At 37.6% G+C, this 18534-nt stretch overlaps 1 pseudogene; it reads left to right on the top strand.

Moving 5' to 3' along the window:
- Window positions 1-6575: 6575 nt before the first annotated feature.
- Window positions 6576-6675, top strand: LOC113292023 (annotated as a pseudogene).
- Window positions 6676-18534: the final 11859 nt, after the last annotated feature.

Below are 18534 nucleotides of genomic sequence, written 5' to 3'. Positions count from 1 at the left end.
GAAGAAGCGAGTGATGAGGAAGGGGTAGAATTCAGGAAGAAATAACTGTGAGAAGCAACTGAGAGGACCACAAGCCTTCTATATATAGATAGCTTTGTGCCACGAATAACATAGTAACTGCACACACCCACCAATGCATGTAATGGTACGCAACTACCCCAATTAATGGGTGTTAAGAACCCTAAAGAAGTTCAACCATAAAAGAGGAATAGTAGAAGGAAGCATAAAATTAGGCGAGGTGAACGACCCCTGTATCTAGTCTTTATCAGTACATCGACATGATGCTACCACATAAACCACTGGGGACTCATAACCCAAAACAAAAAGAAGCGGACCAGCGTTGAAGTTAAGGATGGCTATCAGGTTATCGGACAATTAAATCAATAATCAAGAGGCTAATATTAATACATGAAAATAGTTACCCCTTTATTAGGGCTAGGAGTCTCTGAAAAGGAAGGCAAGCCCACTAAAAAAAATGGTGACTTAGGACTAATGCCCAAGTCCAATAGAATATGTCCATGATGTAGTGACGATATAAAAGGAGGGGATTAATGAGAAATCAGGGGTTATTATAAGGGAAATAGCAATAATAGTAAATAAGGAGGTTACAATGCCATGTGACATAATATCATGAGAAGAAGGGATTTTGGTATAAGAAAACATAATATAATGGAAAACAAACTTTCTCTCGTACTATTTTTGGGAAAGATGTTGTCTTGATTGGACCAGTATAGACCTAATTTACCTATCAACGGTGACTTCAAACTGGACTTGCAATTCAATCGTGTCATATAATCTTTTAGTCAAGACTTGCAGGCCATACCAAAGATAGCAAAACTAATTGCTATCAGCAATGGCTTCCCAAAGCTATTAGTTTCATGATGTCTAGTGATCATATGTTGCAGTTTCAATGAAATACAGCTTAATCATCTTAACACGACACTTGCACATAGAGGAATCAATGTAACAAAACAAATAAACACCAATGAAAAAGTTGTATTCATAAACAAAACCATCTACTGCCGGCTGACGAAAGACAAAGACTATAAAACCAAAATAATACAACCTGTAAATAAGCCGATGACGTGGCTAAGTATTACAGGCAGAACAGTTTGTCTGGTGAATGAAGGCGGGATTGTGTAACTCTTCTATGTAATAAAAGTCTTTCTCTAGTAAGAAAAAAAAAAAAGATAAAAAGATAAAATAAATAGTTTTGTGTTGCAGTGGAAAATATGGAGAAAGTAAAAAGAAAAAGAGAGGTTTCCATTGATCAGGATAATAGAGTTACATGGATACAATATCCTTTATATACATGTAAAGGTAAATTCTAGGTAACTAGATGGACCGCACATCCATGGGCCATAGGCCCTATAACACTCCCCCTTGTGCGGTTCAATAACAAAACTTTATACATAGTGCTTCACATATAGTGCTTTGAATGTTGTTCTTCAAATGTCGTTCCCTCCTTGATGACTTGTGCCGAAATCAATTGCCTCATTAAAACTTTGATAAGGGAAAAATCGAGTGGGACAAAACCTTGGTATAACTCTTCACATGTAGTACTTCACATGTTGTCTCGTGCTTTACATGTAGTTCGTCACATGCAATATGATCTTTAAAGATCGATGAGTCTAAGTTAATTGCCTCGTTAAAACTTTGTCCGGAAAAACCCATAGGGACAAAACCTGAACTAAAGAAAAGGAGTACAACATTAAGAAAACTTAGAACATAGATGGACTCAAATATGTTTCCTCATTAAAACCTTGACAAGGAAAATCCAGTGGAATAAAACCTTGACGAATGGAAAAGAGTACAACATGACAGATTCAAGTAAAAGTGATCCGTTGCAGATGATCACTTTGCTCCGTTGAAGTTGACTAGTTGCTTACAACTCTTAAGGTTGAAAATCCTCGTGGGAAAGACAATAGCCTTAGCTAGGAAATTACATTCCCGGTGTTTGTTGTTATCTCATTAAAAACATTGCCGAGTAAAAAAAACCTGTGGAAAAAAGCAACTTCGGTGAAGGAAAATAGTTCAACACACCATTAGATGCTCCCCCTGATGTCAGACAATTTTCATTAGTCTAATTCAGTCAAAAGGAGTTTATCACACATTACTTTGGTGACTTGAATGTTTATAAGACCATGTTGTTGATTCTGGAAGTTACGTTTCTTAAGAGAATATCGTGTTTCATTTCTTTGATTCATATATTCTCAGTACTATCAACGCGATCTTTATGTCTTCAAAATTCAACATACTTGATGTTTTCAGTGTTGTCTCGTTAAAAACCTTGTCGAGTAACAAAACCCTTTGGGAAAAACTATTCTCGATCGAAGGAAAAAAGAGTACAACACAGCTTCAATTTCGAAGTAAAATATGTGGACATCATATTCTTAGATCCTCCCCCTGATGTCGACATCTCCCTTTGATTACTTTCAGAGTTGTTCCAGACAGTTCCTTTAGTCATGTACTTTGTGAAACTGAATATCGGTAATGACTTAGAAAATAATCTACCATATCTCCCCTGATTACTTTCGTTAGAGAATAGATTATTATTCCTTCATAATCAATAATTTGTGGATTGCACTTTTATTAGCATTCATTTTTATGTCTTTACAGGGATAAAACAAATTTATGTCAGTGGTTATTTTTAAGTACATGATTACATTCACTATACCATTCCAATGACGTTGCGTTGGCGCGGATCTATATCTAGCTAACAAGTTCCCTGAGGATGTAAAATTTAATCGAGTACATTATTATACTAAGTACAACAATGCGTCTATTGTACTTAGATATGGGAATTTCATCTCCCAACAAATCTTTGTCATATTCCTTTGAACGAAATGGTTACTTACTTACATTTGAACCTCGATTAATCATGGTAGTGCTATCAGGATGCATGTCTTTTTTAAATTTCCTGACAACTTTAGACATATGCAAACTGGTGGAATAATATACCACAAGCTCAGTATTCGATCGAGCTTTCCCTAGATTTTTCATCTCAAATTCGGATTTCAAATAGCTCTGAAGGTCTCTTATTACATCAAGAGTACCCATCATATATGTATTATCGACATAGATAACTACAATTCCAAATCAAGAACTTTCTTGTGAATACGCAAAGAAAAACAACTTACTTGTCTATCCCCTCCAAATCAAATAGCCACTTAGATGGGTATACCACATCCGCCTGATTGCTTGAATCTATAAGTGAGCGTTCTATCTAACTATAAACGCACTATGTGGTTTAAAGTCATTTGATTTGGGCAACAAAAGTATATCAAGTACTTTTGTAAATATCTTATATCTCTTGATTCTTTCAGAGATACGTAACAACCACATACATATGTTGCATTTCGAGTCCTTTTGAAATTACCAAGCTAACAAAGTAGCGGAACTCTATAACGTTCATTACAAGAGAACAATTCCAGGGCTTTGTGAGAAACCTCGCGCCACAAGGAGAGTCTTTGTACTTTAAAACTGCTGTCTTCTCATTATGCTTTATGACAAATTAATTATGTATGTCCAATAGGCTTTACACTTGGTTGGTTAGCACTACCACACCAAATACCTGTATATATTTGTCAAAGAACCAAGTTCTACCTGGATTGTGTAGGCCAAATATGCTCCTTCTTAATATTAAATAATAAAAAGCATGGATCGATCTCATACTGCTCTATTTCCTTGAGCAACTATATATAAAAATAATCATTAATATGCTCGCACGATCTTTCGATTGACTAGTGTGTATTCTCATAATCCTTTAGGATTTCTTTGTTCTTTGCAATCGCTAAACTTCGGAGCGTCCTCCAGTATTGATTCATGGACATAGTTAGAGACAATCAAATGAGATGATTTCATTAATGATACAAATTATGTTGTGCCTTACTCATCTACTTCCATTCTAGGTGAGCATTGATGGAACCTAGGTCTCTCCATCTTCCTTTATGGAGCCACGGACTCAACCACACTTCCCTAAGTGTAGTTGTAAAACCTTAGTCTATGGTGTATATCCCTTATTGGGGATTCGTAACCTTGAAGTTAGGTTTGCAAGTGGTATATGTGATTTCATCACTTTAGCAACATCATTGTACATTCTGAAATCGATTATTCTTTGTCACTTCACATTCACATTTGTGGAGTATAAGAATCAATATGAAACATAGTGGGAGCACACCACGACAATTCCCGTCGTTCCCTTAGAAAATAATTTTTCTTATCTCCCCCAACGTTCGGAAGACTGTCTCATTAAAGTAATAACCTGCAAATGTAGCAGTAAGAGATCTCCAGCCAAAGGTTTTAAAATGCGGATAATTGTTGAGAGTAAATATCCAACAAAATAACTTAATAATTTTCGTGACCCATCATAGTACGATGTGGACTCGTAATGGCACATATATAGTGCATCCAAAAATGCGTAATAACTGGTACGCAGAAAAGGTTGACTAAAATTGGGTTCTAAAACGAATTAAGTAAAGATGCGCATAAAATATTGCATATCCCCAAAGAAATAAAAGGTAGGTTGGTAAGCATAACCTATTCCTTAGACACCATCTGTAACCTTTGATGGTAGCCTCTGCGAGACCATTGGGTATAAAATGCTCTATATTGATCATATTAAACATGCAATATTCATCATCAAGTCCTTTTGATGTAAATTCTCTAGCATTAACAAGGGTGGTTAGCATTTGCACTTTGCATTGTGTAATATGTGCTAGCAGTTTTCAAAAACGCAAAATTTCTTGAGAACTATAACTAGTCCAAAATTTTAAAACATTCACCAGATCCACAAGTCACTTTAATGGTCTGCATTCTGCATGAATAGTTTTTAAATTTTCACTTCGTTTTCCTTTCTAATATGTAATTTTTACCGTTTGCATCTTAGGATGGTCTCGATCCTGTTTTACTGAAGACTTGAAATGAGTGATATGCTCTTACTTAAAAGCATAATGGGAAGGGGGGGTTGTGCATCTAGTACTTTAGAAAATACTCATTGAGAGATATGCCGTCACTTTGCATTCTTTCAATGTTTTTTTTCCATTTTCGTTCACTCAAAAAAAAAATATTTGTATGAGTTCTTTCAAAATAATCATCATGTCACAACCAAAGTTGCTTTATGGTTATGCTCAAAGCCTGTATGAGTCAGTTCCCAACATTTCATCGTCGGAGTCAATATGGATTCAATAATCCAAACTAATACTATAGTGATTTACATTTCACTAAATTGATTCATTAGTTTCTCTAAAGTATTTTTCCTTCCAAATACATTAGAGACTATAAAAGATGCAATCAATTACATTCTCATCACTCTGAGTTTCCACATGATATCCATTTGCATGGGTTTCTTTGGAATTTAACAAGGTGTGATTATCTCTCGGTACATGTAGAGATTTTGTGACCTCTTTGTTTTATCATGAAATTTTTTTTTGAGTAATGCTGCGCCCGATGTTCAAATCCTTACGTAACAAAAGAAAACCTATCTCATTTACTTTAGAGTGTTACCGTTCATGAAGATGATCTACTTTTCATCATAATGTATGATTGATCCTTATAACTCAAGTACTTTTGAGTATATCTCAAGTGCTTTAGAGGATTTCAGTCTCGTGGAAATGATATACTTTTCATTTCATAAGTACAAACTATGAATTTAGTTCTTCGCATAATTTTTTTTTCTTTATTTTAGCTAATATAATGTCGGTCAAACAATCATGTAGACAATAGTTTTGGATCAAATCATGCAAAATATAGAATCTAACCATACGTCTAACAACATTCAATTGATTCGATGGTTTTGCACCTAATTCATGAACTCCTCTAGGGTTGGGTTGTGTTTGACTAGGAAACTTACCTTTTTCTCTCAAAGAATCACTTATCAGACCAACCTGGGTTTTTAACACGGAAATGGCCTGACTATTTTCTTGTCCTATCCTGTTACTAGCTTGTAGACTCTGTTCTACGGATAACTGGAATTTGCAGTTTGCTGAGTTAACAAGGCGAGAGATTCCTCTAAACTTAGGATTTTCTTATCTGACTGATTCTGAAACTGAGCTAGTCCTGAAGGATTCTTAGTATAGCCAAAACCTGGGGGAGCATTAGAATTACTAAACTGACCTTGACTTTGGCCCTTAGACCACAAAAGGTTCGGATGGTTTCTCCAACCAGGATTATAGGTTTCTAAATATGGGTCAATCTTTTGACGGTTATCAAATCTAGTGTTATTATAAAGAGCATTGGCCTGCTCTTCAATATTCTGGCCTTCCCAAAAAGGCTCCACTCTACCACTAGTCTGGCCCACTTCTAAGGCTTTTAACCTTTTTGCTATAGCAGCAATTTTGGCATCTGATTCATAGCCTCCTTCTACCCTATTAACGTTTCCTCTACTTAAAAAAATTGTTTTCTTGGGTTCCCTACTATTTTCCCATTGCTGGGTTTTTTCGGCGATTTCATTAAAAAATTTCATCGACGCATCAACAGTTTGGTTTTCAAATCCACCAGTGCATAGAGACTCAACCATGGTCATTGTGGAATAATCTAAACCCTCATAAAGGATCTGAACTAGCCTAACCTTTTCTAAACCATGATGAGGACATTGGGATACTAAATCATTGAACCTTTCCAAATACCTATATAAAGATTCTCCCTCTTGTTGTGAAAATGTGCATATTTGCGTCCTAATAGACGATGTTTTGTGCCTAGGGAAAAACTTATTAAAAAAGGAAGATGTAAGTTGTTCATATGTCTCAATTGACTCGGAGTCGAAACTATACAACCACGACTTGGCCTTATCTTTCAGGGAAAATGGGAATAACCTAAGTTTCAAAGCATCATCATCTAAGCCTCTAATTCTTAGAGTACTACAAATTTCCTCAAAATCCCTAACATGGTAATAAGGGTTTTCATTTTATTTCCCTAAAAAGATTGGGAGCCTCCGTTTCAGCTAACTTAATACACGAAGGACGGGTAGTCCTAGTTGGATTCAACAAAGCTTTCAAAGTTTCCATTTCTGGCACTATCGGAGCAACATGGATTCTCTCCTCAGTCAAAAGACGTTCAAAAACAGACTCTTCAAAAGCCGGACTTTCTATATTAAGGTAATCGAGACGCTTCGAACTACTAGGTTTCTCTTTAACAAATCTACCTAGTGCGTCTCTTTTACGTTCAGGCATACAATAAAATTTTCTAAATTGGAAGGGTAAGCAAACAAAGATCAAGGCCGACTCAACCAAATCAAACCTATTGATTTCTAGCAAACAAAAAGCATGATGGCTCCACTTAGATTGATTCTAGACCAGCTTCTAATCCTTCGAACGGGAATTCGTTACAATTTAAGCAAACCCCTCTGGAATCAATCTGAGTTAGCGTAAGTTGAATAGAAGCGAGGGAAGCTCGGTGGAGCTTTGATACCGAAGGCCTCACCAGTATTACAAGGCGGCGCAGTCACGTATTCAACTTACATAAACCGTTAAGAACTTCGAAGTATGCTTAAAAGAGTAACCAATATTTTTCGAATGACTTTCCTGTTAAGCTCGTTACCCTATCAGTCTCGTTCTAGTCAAAATTTTAGGCTTAGGTTCGCGTAGGTTACGTGTTCCTAAAGCGGGCAAGAAGAGAACGGTGATGAAATCCGAACCCTTATCTTGTATGGCCAGGCCTTGCCCTTTACTACAAAAATAAATTTCCGTATTTAGTCCTCGACATATATGCATACGAAGGAGTCCAGTAACTCGCTGAGAGGGTATTCACGAGTGTTTAGAATCTTACCTCCCGTTCCAGACGGGGGATGAATCGGTTGTAGTCGACTCGGGCCACTGACTCCAATGTCTAGTGTACGAACCCAAGGTGCAGAGACAATATCGTAATTGTCCTCTTTCTCTGCAAACAGTTTATATTTAAAGTACCCTTCCGTAGGGTAATAAAAAAAATAAAAATAAAAAATAATGTCCCAAAGTCCAAAAGTCCAAAAAAATAAAGAAAAATTAAAAATAATAAACCCTAATACAGTTTTTTTTTTAAATAAAATAAACAGACCCTGAACTAAAATTGTCTAAAATAAAATTGTCTTCTTTTCTGTTCTTTTTGCTTTAATCTTTAGCTCCAAGTCTTTATGAAATCACCAAACTCCTTGGCTCAATTTTCTTTATGATCCAGAACCTGTAGCCACAAGATAAATACCCAAAAACATAAAAAAGGACAAAAATAATAGAAATAAAAATAAATAAATAAATAAAATAAATCTAAAACCCTAAAAACAAGTCCGCGTCGGCGGCGCCAAAAATTGATGTGATTTGTAGATAGTGGTAAAAGTGGTTCGATTCTCAGACTTGTGAAGGATATTAATTAGACTTAAATTCTAATATTAAAATAGAAAACTCACTAAAAATTATAGACAACTCAATCAAAGATGATATCAATACTAAAAGAAACACCGAGGCTAAGATTCCACTATTTTCCAAATTCAAAGTGATTAAATCAATACTTATATTTGTGCAATTTTCTTGTTTAATTTGATTCTAAAATATTGCAACAAGTAGATTTTCAAAAGTAATAATTCTAAATACCAAGTATGAAGCATCAAAAGTCTTAAAACTAAGCATACTCCATCAAAATAGATCACAATCACTCAAATAAAAATCATATTCAATAATAGTTCAAGGAAAATAATCATATAATTATTGCAAATAAAAAGATAAAATAGAATATACCACTTTTTTTTTTGGAAAAATAGCTTCCTCTATCGCCTCAGAAATGGGGTTTAGCTCCTCATATAAATCATGATCTCAAAATATGTGTTTGTTGTTCAAAAGATGATTAAAAGAGTGAAAAGTAATAACACGGACTGTTTGCAACATTGTATTGGTGTTGCAAAACGGCTGTTACAAAAAAACTGTTGCTTTGTCGCTGATTTTAAGACCCTAGAATAAGACTGCCCTGAACAACTTAATGTTCTTCATCTGTTAAATAACGACACTTTTCTGTGACTGCCTACCGATCGTCAATGTTCTTCGCGTTCTTCTTTTTCAGCGGCAGCAGCAGCAGAAACGGAGTTTGGTGAAGCTCTGATTTTTTCTTCTCTGGCTCTCCTTAGGTTCCCAAACTCTCGACACCTCTTCTATATGACCCAAGACATCTATTTATATCAAAAATACCGATTAAATCTCTTCCAAATCTTCCAAAATCTTTTTCCTTCTCTTCACGGCCAAGTTGCGACAATTTCTTGTTTTAGGATTTCTACGCGTTTCTGAGCTTTCCTTTTTATTCTGAACTCTTCCTTAGATAGATACAAATCTTTGGGAAGGTTTACATCGCTTTAATATCTCTAAAATTCCCTAAAACAGGTCACACACGTGACTTTCCATATTTTCTTGTTGTGAGAAAAATCCGTCGATTGAGCCCATTCTAATCGGTTTAAACACCCATATCAGATTCCTAGACCCATAAGGAGTCTATCCTATGAAAATCAGAGGTTTAATCGACCTCAAACTCCTTCAAATCACGATTGCCAAAACTGCTCTTTAACTGCACTTTTTTCCCGCCAAAAACCTGATTTTCGAATGTTGAAGATGGTTGCCCCTTATCCAGAGTAGGGATTCGATTAGCAACTGCATGGAAATGGGATGCCCCTTAGTAATTAGGTTACCCCTTATCCAAAGTGAGAGTCCGAATAGCAAATGTCCTCCGGGTGCTTTCCGACAACTTTTCGAGCCAATTTTTTCCAAAAATGTTTATTGGCCAAAAATACCTACAAATAAATAAAACACCATAATAAGTACAAAAATGAGCCCTAACAACATATAGAATCGAGACAAATCGGATACAAAAATGTGTCTATCACAACCTATTAATGAGGAAGCACGCATACGTAACTGCCTCAGCCCAAAACGCCTTACCTAATCCAGCATTAGATAACATACATCGTACCTTCTCCAGCAAAGTACGATTCATGCGTTCAACTACCCCATTCTGTTGCGGTGTCTTCTTAACTGTGAAGTGCCTCTTTATCCCCTCATCCTGACATACTTGCTATAACGGATCACTCTTGTACTCTCCACCATTATACGAACGTAGTACTTTGATCTTTCTTCTAGTTTGAGTCTCAGTTGCCTTTTTCCACCTCACAAATACTTCTAGGACTTCATCCTTATGCCTCATGGTGTACACACATACACGCCTAGAATAGTCATCAATGAACGACACAAACCAATGTTTCCCTCCCAATGATGCATTCTTGGAAGGACCCCAAACATCTGAGTGAACATAGTCAAGAACTCCACTAGTATTGTAGATAGTTGTGCCAAATCTTGTTCTTGTTTTCTTGCACTTAACACAATGTTCACAACATGATAACTTACAGGTAATAGCACCTTTCAACAAGTCTTGTTGAATTAACCTATGCAACGACTTCTCACCTGGATGTGCAAGTCTCATGTGCCATAGCTTCGTGTTCTCGGTAGCTGCTCTCTCGATGTGTTCATAAATAGACACATCCCCTGTTGTACTCCCAATCAAGTAATACAAGTTATGATGACATGTGCCCTTCATGATTACCATAGATCCAGATATTACCTTTAGAACACCATTTTCAGCGACTATCTTATAGCCCTTAGCTTCTAAAGTTCCGAGTGAAATCAGATTCTTCTTTATGGCAGGTACAAATCTTACCTCCTTCATCTCACTAACTATACCCTGCAGGTATGATTGTTTCCGATACGCACTTTTCCATCAAGCTCTTCCAAACTTGAGAACCAGTCCCGATATGGACATATATGATATGTTGCTCCAGTATCTAATACCCATGTACCATCTGTAATAACACAAGATGATGGTGTCACAGTTAGCGAGAAATCAGAAGCATCATCTGATTCTTCATTACCTTTAGAAATGTTCACCTTGGTATTACCGTTATCTCCTTATCTCGCCTTACGCTTGGTACAATCCTTATCCCAACGACCAAAGTCATGGCACCAAGCACACTCATCTTTCCAAAGTCGCGTTCTACTCTTAGAACGTCCTCTACCGTTACCATAACCACCATTCTTCCTTCTCCTGTCTGTTGAACGACCTCTTGCAAGAAGCACATCATTATTAGCTTCACTTGCAAGGCCTTCACGGTCCATCTTCCTGAACTCCTCACTACGCAATGTTGTAGTGACCTCAGCGTATGTTATCTTATCCTTGCCGTGTATTAATACTTTAATCACGGGTTCATACTTTTCAGGAAGAGAGTTTATCAGACACAAAGCTTGTTCCTCGTGGTCGATTATCTCATCGTAGTTAACCAACTCAGAAAGAAGTTTATTATATGAATCTAGGTGCTCGGTTAGGGTTTCACCTCTCTTCATGTTATAGCGATACAAATTCCTTTTAATATATATCCTATTAGCCACGTTCTTCACATGGTATTCCTTATCTAGCTTTTCCCAGAGATCCTTAGATGAAGTCTCGTGCTGATAATTAACTCTTACTGTAGTTGCTAAACACCCTCGTATCGAAGAAAGACATAATTTATTCATCTTTTTTCACTGCTTTTCAGACATCTCCACTGGCTGACCTTCTAGAGCTTCTTCTAGGTCAAGAAGAACAAGAGCATCAATTACGTCCGTTCTCCATAAACCAAAGTTATTGGTTCATGTAAACTTTTCTACCTTGAGTTGTAATCTATGTGAATGAAGTATTTCTTCTTTTGTTTCTTTATCTTTATTTGTGGGCTCTGAATGTTCTCCTAAAGGATTTTTCGGATATTCGTCCCCATCAACCATTGTTCACAAACAACCAAATATAGATAAAAACAAAACCTTTGAGATTTGTATTACCTCAAGCAATCTTCAGAGAAAAAAATACCTTCACTTCTACTGCAATTCGAGTACCCGTATCAAAGAGCGTCTCCTTGCTCTGATACCAATTGTTGCGCCAAAGCCTGCGGAAGCGTTTAGGTTCGCACTACTACGAGGTATCTCAATATCGCCAAGAACACAATCACACACACAAGAAGAAAAAGTATTTAACGAGGTTGAATCCCCGGGAAGGAATATCAATTTTATATATCACCGTATAGGTTGGATATACAAAGCTTAAGCGAGTTTACTGTATTCCTTCGTTTGCATATATGATGAGGACTTGAAAACGGCTGCTTTAATTTCCTAGTAAAGGGCAAGGACTGGCCATACAAGATAAGGGTTCAGATTTCATCACCGTTATTTTCTTGCCTGCCTTAGGAAAACGAAACCAAACACGAACCAAACCTAAAGTTTTGACTATAACGAGACCGATAGGGTAACGAGCTTAATAGGAAAGTCGTTCGAAAAATATTGGTTACTCTTTTGAGCATACTTCGAAGTTCATGATGGTTTCTGTGAGTTGAATGCGTGACTGCGCCGCCTTGTAACCGGTGAGGCCTTGGGTATCAAAGCTCCACTGAGCTTCCCTCGCCTCGATTCAACTTACTTTGACTCGGATTGATTCCAGAGGGGTTTGCTCAGATTGTAACGAGTTCCTTTTCTAAAGAATAGAAGCTGGTCTAGAAACAATCTATGTGGAACCATCATGCTTTTTGTTTGCTAGAAAATTAGGTTTGATTTGGTTGAGTCAGCCTTGTTTTGTGATTGCATAGAATTCCAAATATCCTGATAGTGCCAGCAATGGCAACTTTGAAAGCTTTGTTGAACCCAACTAGGACTACTCGTCCTTCTTGTATCAGGTTAGCCGAAATTGAAGCAAATTATGAACTTAGGCCTGGGACCCTACAGATGCCCCAATCTTTTTAGGGAAAGAAAATGAAAACCCATACTTCCATGTTAGGGATTTTGAGGAAATTTGTAGTACCCTAAAGATTAGAGACCTTGATGATGATGCTTTGAAACTTAGGTTATTTCTTTTTTCCCTGAAAGATAAAGCCAAATCGTGGCTATATAGTTTGGCTTCCGGTTCAATAGAAACAGATGAACAACTTACATCTTCCTTTTTGAACAAGTTTTTCCCTAGGCACAAAACATCGTCTATTAGGACGCAAATATTCACATTTTCTCAACAGGAGGGAGAATCGTTATATAGGTATTTGGAAAGGTTCAATGACTTATTAGCCCAATGTCCTCATCATGGTTTAGAAAAGGTTAGGCTAGTTCAAATCCTTTATGAGGGTTTAGATTATTCGACAACAACCATGGTTGAGTCTCTATGCACTGGTGGTTTTGAAAACCAAACTGCTGATGCGGCGATGAAATTTTTGAATGAAATCGCCGAAAAGACCCAACAATGGGAATATTGTAGGGAACCCAAGAGAACAATTCTTCTAGGTAGAGGAAACGTTAATAGGGTAGAAGGAGGCTATGAATCAGATGCCAAAATTGCTGCTATAGCAAAAAGGTTAGAAGCTTTAGAATTGGGTCACACTAGTGGTAGAGTAGAGCCTTTTTGGGAATGCCATAATAATAAAGATCAAGCTAATGCTCTCTATAATAACACTAGGTTTGATAACCGTCAGAAGTTTGACCCATATTCAGAAACCTATAATCCTGGTTGGAGAAACCATCCGAACCTTTCATGGTCTAAGGACCAAGGTCAGTTTAGTAATTCTAATGTTCCCCCAGGTTTTGGATATACTAAAAATACTTCAGGATCAACTCAGTTTCAGAATCAGTCTGATAAGAAAATCTTAAGTCTAGAGGAAACTGTCACCTCGTTTATTCAAAATACTGAAAAATATGCGTCAATTGCTTTCACAAAGCATAGAAGCTAGTAATAGGATAGGACAAGAAAATAATCAGGCCATTTCTGAATTGAAAGACCAGGTTAGTCTGATCAATGAGTCTCTAAGAGAAAAAGGTAAGTTCCCTAGTCAACCGATACCCAACCCTAGAGGAGTTAATGAAGTAGGTGCAAAACCATTTAATCAAGTGACTTCTGTCACAACCCTTAGGAGTGGTAAAACGGTAGACAATAAGGTAGTTATGCGTAATAGTGGATATACTGTAGATCCACCTTCTAGTTCCCAAGATGAGCCCCAAAAGGAGCCACTAACTGAAGAAACCGATAAAATTTCTAGTGATGCCAATGTGGTTCCCGACAGGTCTCATTTTGTACCCAAATCCCCATATCCGCAGTTGTTAGCTCCAATAAAGAGAGAGTCGACTTTCAATGAAATACTAGAGATATTTAAGCAGGTAAACATTAACATCCCTTTATTATAAGCAATTAGGCAAATGCCTGCTTATGCCAAGTTCCTTAAGGACCTTTGTACACGAAAGCGTAAGCTTAATGTCCATAAGAAATCCTTTTTAGATGGTCAGGTAAGTTCAATCCTTCTGAACCAAACAGCCCCTAAGTATAAAGACCCTGGATGCCCCACCATATCTTGTGTGATCGGTAATTATTCAGTAGATAAGGCATTGCTTGACTTAGGAGCTAGTGTGAACTTACTCCCTTATCATGTATACAACCAGCTAGGTCTTGGTAAGTTGAAACCGACTAAAATGACATTGCAATTAGCTGATAGGTCTGTCAAAATACCTCGTGGTGTCATAGAGGATGTTCTGATTGAGGTTGATAAATTTATTTATCCAGTGGATTTCGTTGTTCTAGATACTCACCTGTTCAGGATCCTAGTGCTCAAATACCGGTGATTTTAGGTCGCCCATTTTTAGCCACAGCTAACGCTGTCATCAACTGTAGGACCGGACTTATGAACATATCCTTTGGTAATATGACCACTGAACTAAATGTCTTTAATGTTAATAGACAACCTTCCGATGATTTAGAAGAAGTGAATATGATTAGCACTTTAGTTCAGGATCTAACTCAGGATAATTGGGACGACACTTTATTTGGTGATTCCTTAGATGAACTTGATGAGGAAATTCTCTTAAGTCAGTTAGGTGACCAAACTTTTGAACTAGAAGAAGCTCTTGAGTACTTTAAAGACTCTACGGACCCTGAGATTCAAGCCATAGTGCTAGGCCTTACGGAGAGTAGTGTTGACCCTAAGTTTGGGGGTAATGAACTAGAAGAAGCTCTTGAGTATTTTAAAGACTCTGAGGATCCAGAAATTCAAGCAATAGTTAGAGGTTTGTCCGAGAATACTGACTACCCTAAGTTTGGGGGTAGTAATGGTCAATTATCTCCATTAGAAGTCCCTAACTTGGGATTCGAGCCTAGTGTACCTGAGGTATTACTTGAGTCACTTCCGACTCCGCAACCGGATCCTCCTGATATTGTCCAGGAGGAAATTCTAAAGACTTGTTGTTCGAATGAGTCAATTTGTCAAGACACTCATATGAAGCCCAAATGGGCACAACAGAAAAACCCAGTTGTCTTGCAGGAAACCTTGGATGAGGATGTGCTATGTCTGTTCATTTTTCTGATTTGGTGCAGTTGTCTGATAATTGTGGCAATTTTATTTGCTTTTGTTGACCCACATTTGTTTCGACTATTGATATATGATTTGAAAGGTAATTAGCCATTTTGTGGTATTTGACGTCTGGCTGAAGACTTTAAATTTAGCACTTTTTGGGAGGTAACCCAATCTCATGCAACATGGTAATATCTTTCCTTATCTCTTTTGCTTCAAATGGTAACAGTTTCTCCTTGTTCATGCTTATAATTTTATCTTTAGAACATTGAGGACAATGTTAGATTTAAGTTTGGGGGTATGGGAGAAACTTTTTAGTTGCAGTATGAATAAATAAACTCCAGAACCTAGAAATTTATGCCTATTGAGGATTGCACTAACTAATCTAAGTGGATGGAAGCATTTTGATCGTAGGAGTTGAGGAACCAATCTGATTAGATGGAAACATCTAGAAGAGTCTATTCATAAAAGCACAGAGCTCAGGTGTTAGAAATAACATGATAGTTTCACCATATCACGTTGAGTCCTTTTCACTTCTATTTTTATTTTATTTTGTTTTTAAACCATGTTTCTCTAAGTGATCGGTGGGGCCCATGATTCAAATTCTTACCAATGCTAGGGTGAATTAGAGTTATTGAGTTACAAATAAAAAAAGAAAGAAAAAAAAAAAGAAAAGACCAGACCAATTAGACCAAACAGATTAAAAAAAAAGGTTGAAAAAAAAGAAAAAAAAAGTGAATAAAGTTGACCACTGGTACCCTTGTATATTCCAGTTGTGTTGAACTAGAATTAGGATTATCGATCACTGGTTCCCTTGTATATGCCAGTTTTGTTGATATTAGTCAGACTAGTATCTCAATCCATTAGGATAGGTTCATTTTGGCGGAGGCCTTCAGACATATATGGGAAACGCCGTTCACTTAGTAAACATCAAAACCATCTATGTTTTTCTCTATATCCATCTTCTTGATCTATCCATGTGATTAGTTTTGACTCCGGATATTGATGTCCATAGTGCGACTATCTGATGAGTGCTAAAAAGTGCATATTTCTATATATTTTTCTTGGAATTTAACTCATCTTTTTTGCATTAATTCTACATTTTATCCCATATTCTGTAATTTCATTGTTTTCAAGAATAAATATTTTTATTAATTAATTTTGCATTTTTAGGTACTAAATAAAGCCTGGTTAACTCACGGAGCGAAAAGAGCAAAGAAACGGCAAAGACTCCCGCAAGGAAGCCGCGAAGAATGTTGTGCGCAAGACTCAAAGGCTAGAAGTGGGATTGAAGAGGAAGAATTGTCCTTAAAGAAGATATGGGCTTGGCATATCCAAGGCCCAAAACCCTTACCCAAACCCATTTCCAATATCCATACCCGCCTTCATCTTCAGCCGTCAGATTGGATCATCTCAGCATCCTACGGTTGTTTCATCGTCGTGCATCGAAGTCTGAAGCTCCTGTCTAACACTACAACACCTAACTTCATCTTGAGCCGTCAGTTTCTTTGTACTTCCGCATCCAACGGTCGATCCTCGCTTCCTTCTATCTCGTCGTTAGATCGATCCATCATCTCCACATCCCACGGCTCGGCTTCGCGAAACATCAAAAATCCTTATCCTCGCTCAACACCCTAGCACCTAAGTTTATATCCCACAAAACAAACACACCCTAGCCATCGAACCCATCTTCTTCTTCTCCCTTCTTCCCTCTGCAGACGCCATCACCACCACCTCCTCTGCCTCTGCCACCACTACCAACTCCGTCTGCACCTTCCATACCTCCACCACTATAAACCATCATTATCAACACGTTCACCATCCTTCTATCAACTTGTTTCATCATTTCCAAACCCTATTTTTCTCTGAACCCCTAGGATTAGGGATGATGAAATAAGTTAGGTTAGAAAATCAATTGGGAGTAGCAGGAGACGCAGGAGAAGAAATTGAAGAGTGGGTGAAGATAATTGATTGGATTCAGAGATTAGGTGAGACCTAATTTCACTTTTCATGAAACCCTAGTTTTCTGATTTTGGGTATTTTTTGGGGGAAACTTGCATGTATAAATTGGGGACTTGGGTGTTGATTTTGGGGGCATGCCTGGATTTTGGGGGCATGCCTGAACTGGGCTTTGTAATGAATCTGGGCCTCAGTAGTCTTTGAAGCTCCTGCTCTCCCTTTCCCTGCTGAGCACCTGCCCTTTGCACTGCTGCTGCTGCAACTGAGCTTGGCTTAGCTAAGACCAAAGTTTAGTTCATATCCAAGGCCCAGTTCACTACAAGCCCAAAGGCTTCACAGTTAATCTCAAAGCCCAGCTCATTACTAGGTTACCTAGCCCAGTTCAGTCCATCAAAGGCCCAAACTGCTTCACAGTTAATCAAAGCCCATCTTGCTCTTATTGTGAAAGCAAAAGCTTCAAAGTTATTCAAAGCCCATTGATATTCAAAACCCTTTGGTAGTCAAAGCCCATTAGCAATTTAGAAACCCAAAATAGCTAGAAAACTCCAAAACACTCCCAGTCTTTGTGGATCGACCCGTACTTGCACGAGCTACAACTGACGACCGTGCACTTGCGGTATTACTGTAGGCCCGTTTTTATTGCGCTTAATTTTCACACACCTCCGGGCCCACCAAGTTTTTGGCGCCGCTTCCGGGGACTCGGTTAGCGGCGCTGTTGTTGTTTTTGTTCTACATTTGTTTGTTGTTCTCTGCATTTTTTTGTTGTTGCAGGTCTTGTTGCTGGCTAGCCTTTGCTAGCTAGCTAGCTAACTGTTGCCTGTTGCTGCTAGACCTTTCTTAACCTTGCTGTTGCATCCTTAGTGCATCCTGTTGCATCTTCACTGCATTTACTGTTTCATTACAACTGCATTCTTGCATTCTTTCATTTACTGTCATCTAGCCTCACAGAATTCTTAACTTGCACCATCTAGCCTTTATGGATGCATCATTAGATTTAGCTTGCATCTAGTTTTGTCCTGCATATTCAGTTATCAACTCATCTTGCAGCTCATTGATTCTGTCCTGTAACTTTCTTATTTGTCATCTGAAGCTTGTGCCATCTGCATTGCATCTTACATCATCTTGGCATACTTGTCATCTTATATTCTTGCATATCTTCTTGCACTGCATCCATTTGCATAAGCATCACTGTGTAACTGCATCTTAGTCTCACTTGATTCTGTGCATTTAGT

This window comes from Papaver somniferum, chromosome 6, assembly GCF_003573695.1.
Source record: "Papaver somniferum cultivar HN1 chromosome 6, ASM357369v1, whole genome shotgun sequence".
In the NCBI taxonomy this organism is placed as follows: Eukaryota; Viridiplantae; Streptophyta; class Magnoliopsida; order Ranunculales; family Papaveraceae; genus Papaver; species Papaver somniferum.
The sequence above is the reverse complement of the archived record's forward strand: the minus strand, read 5'-3'. Positions and strand labels throughout refer to the sequence as shown.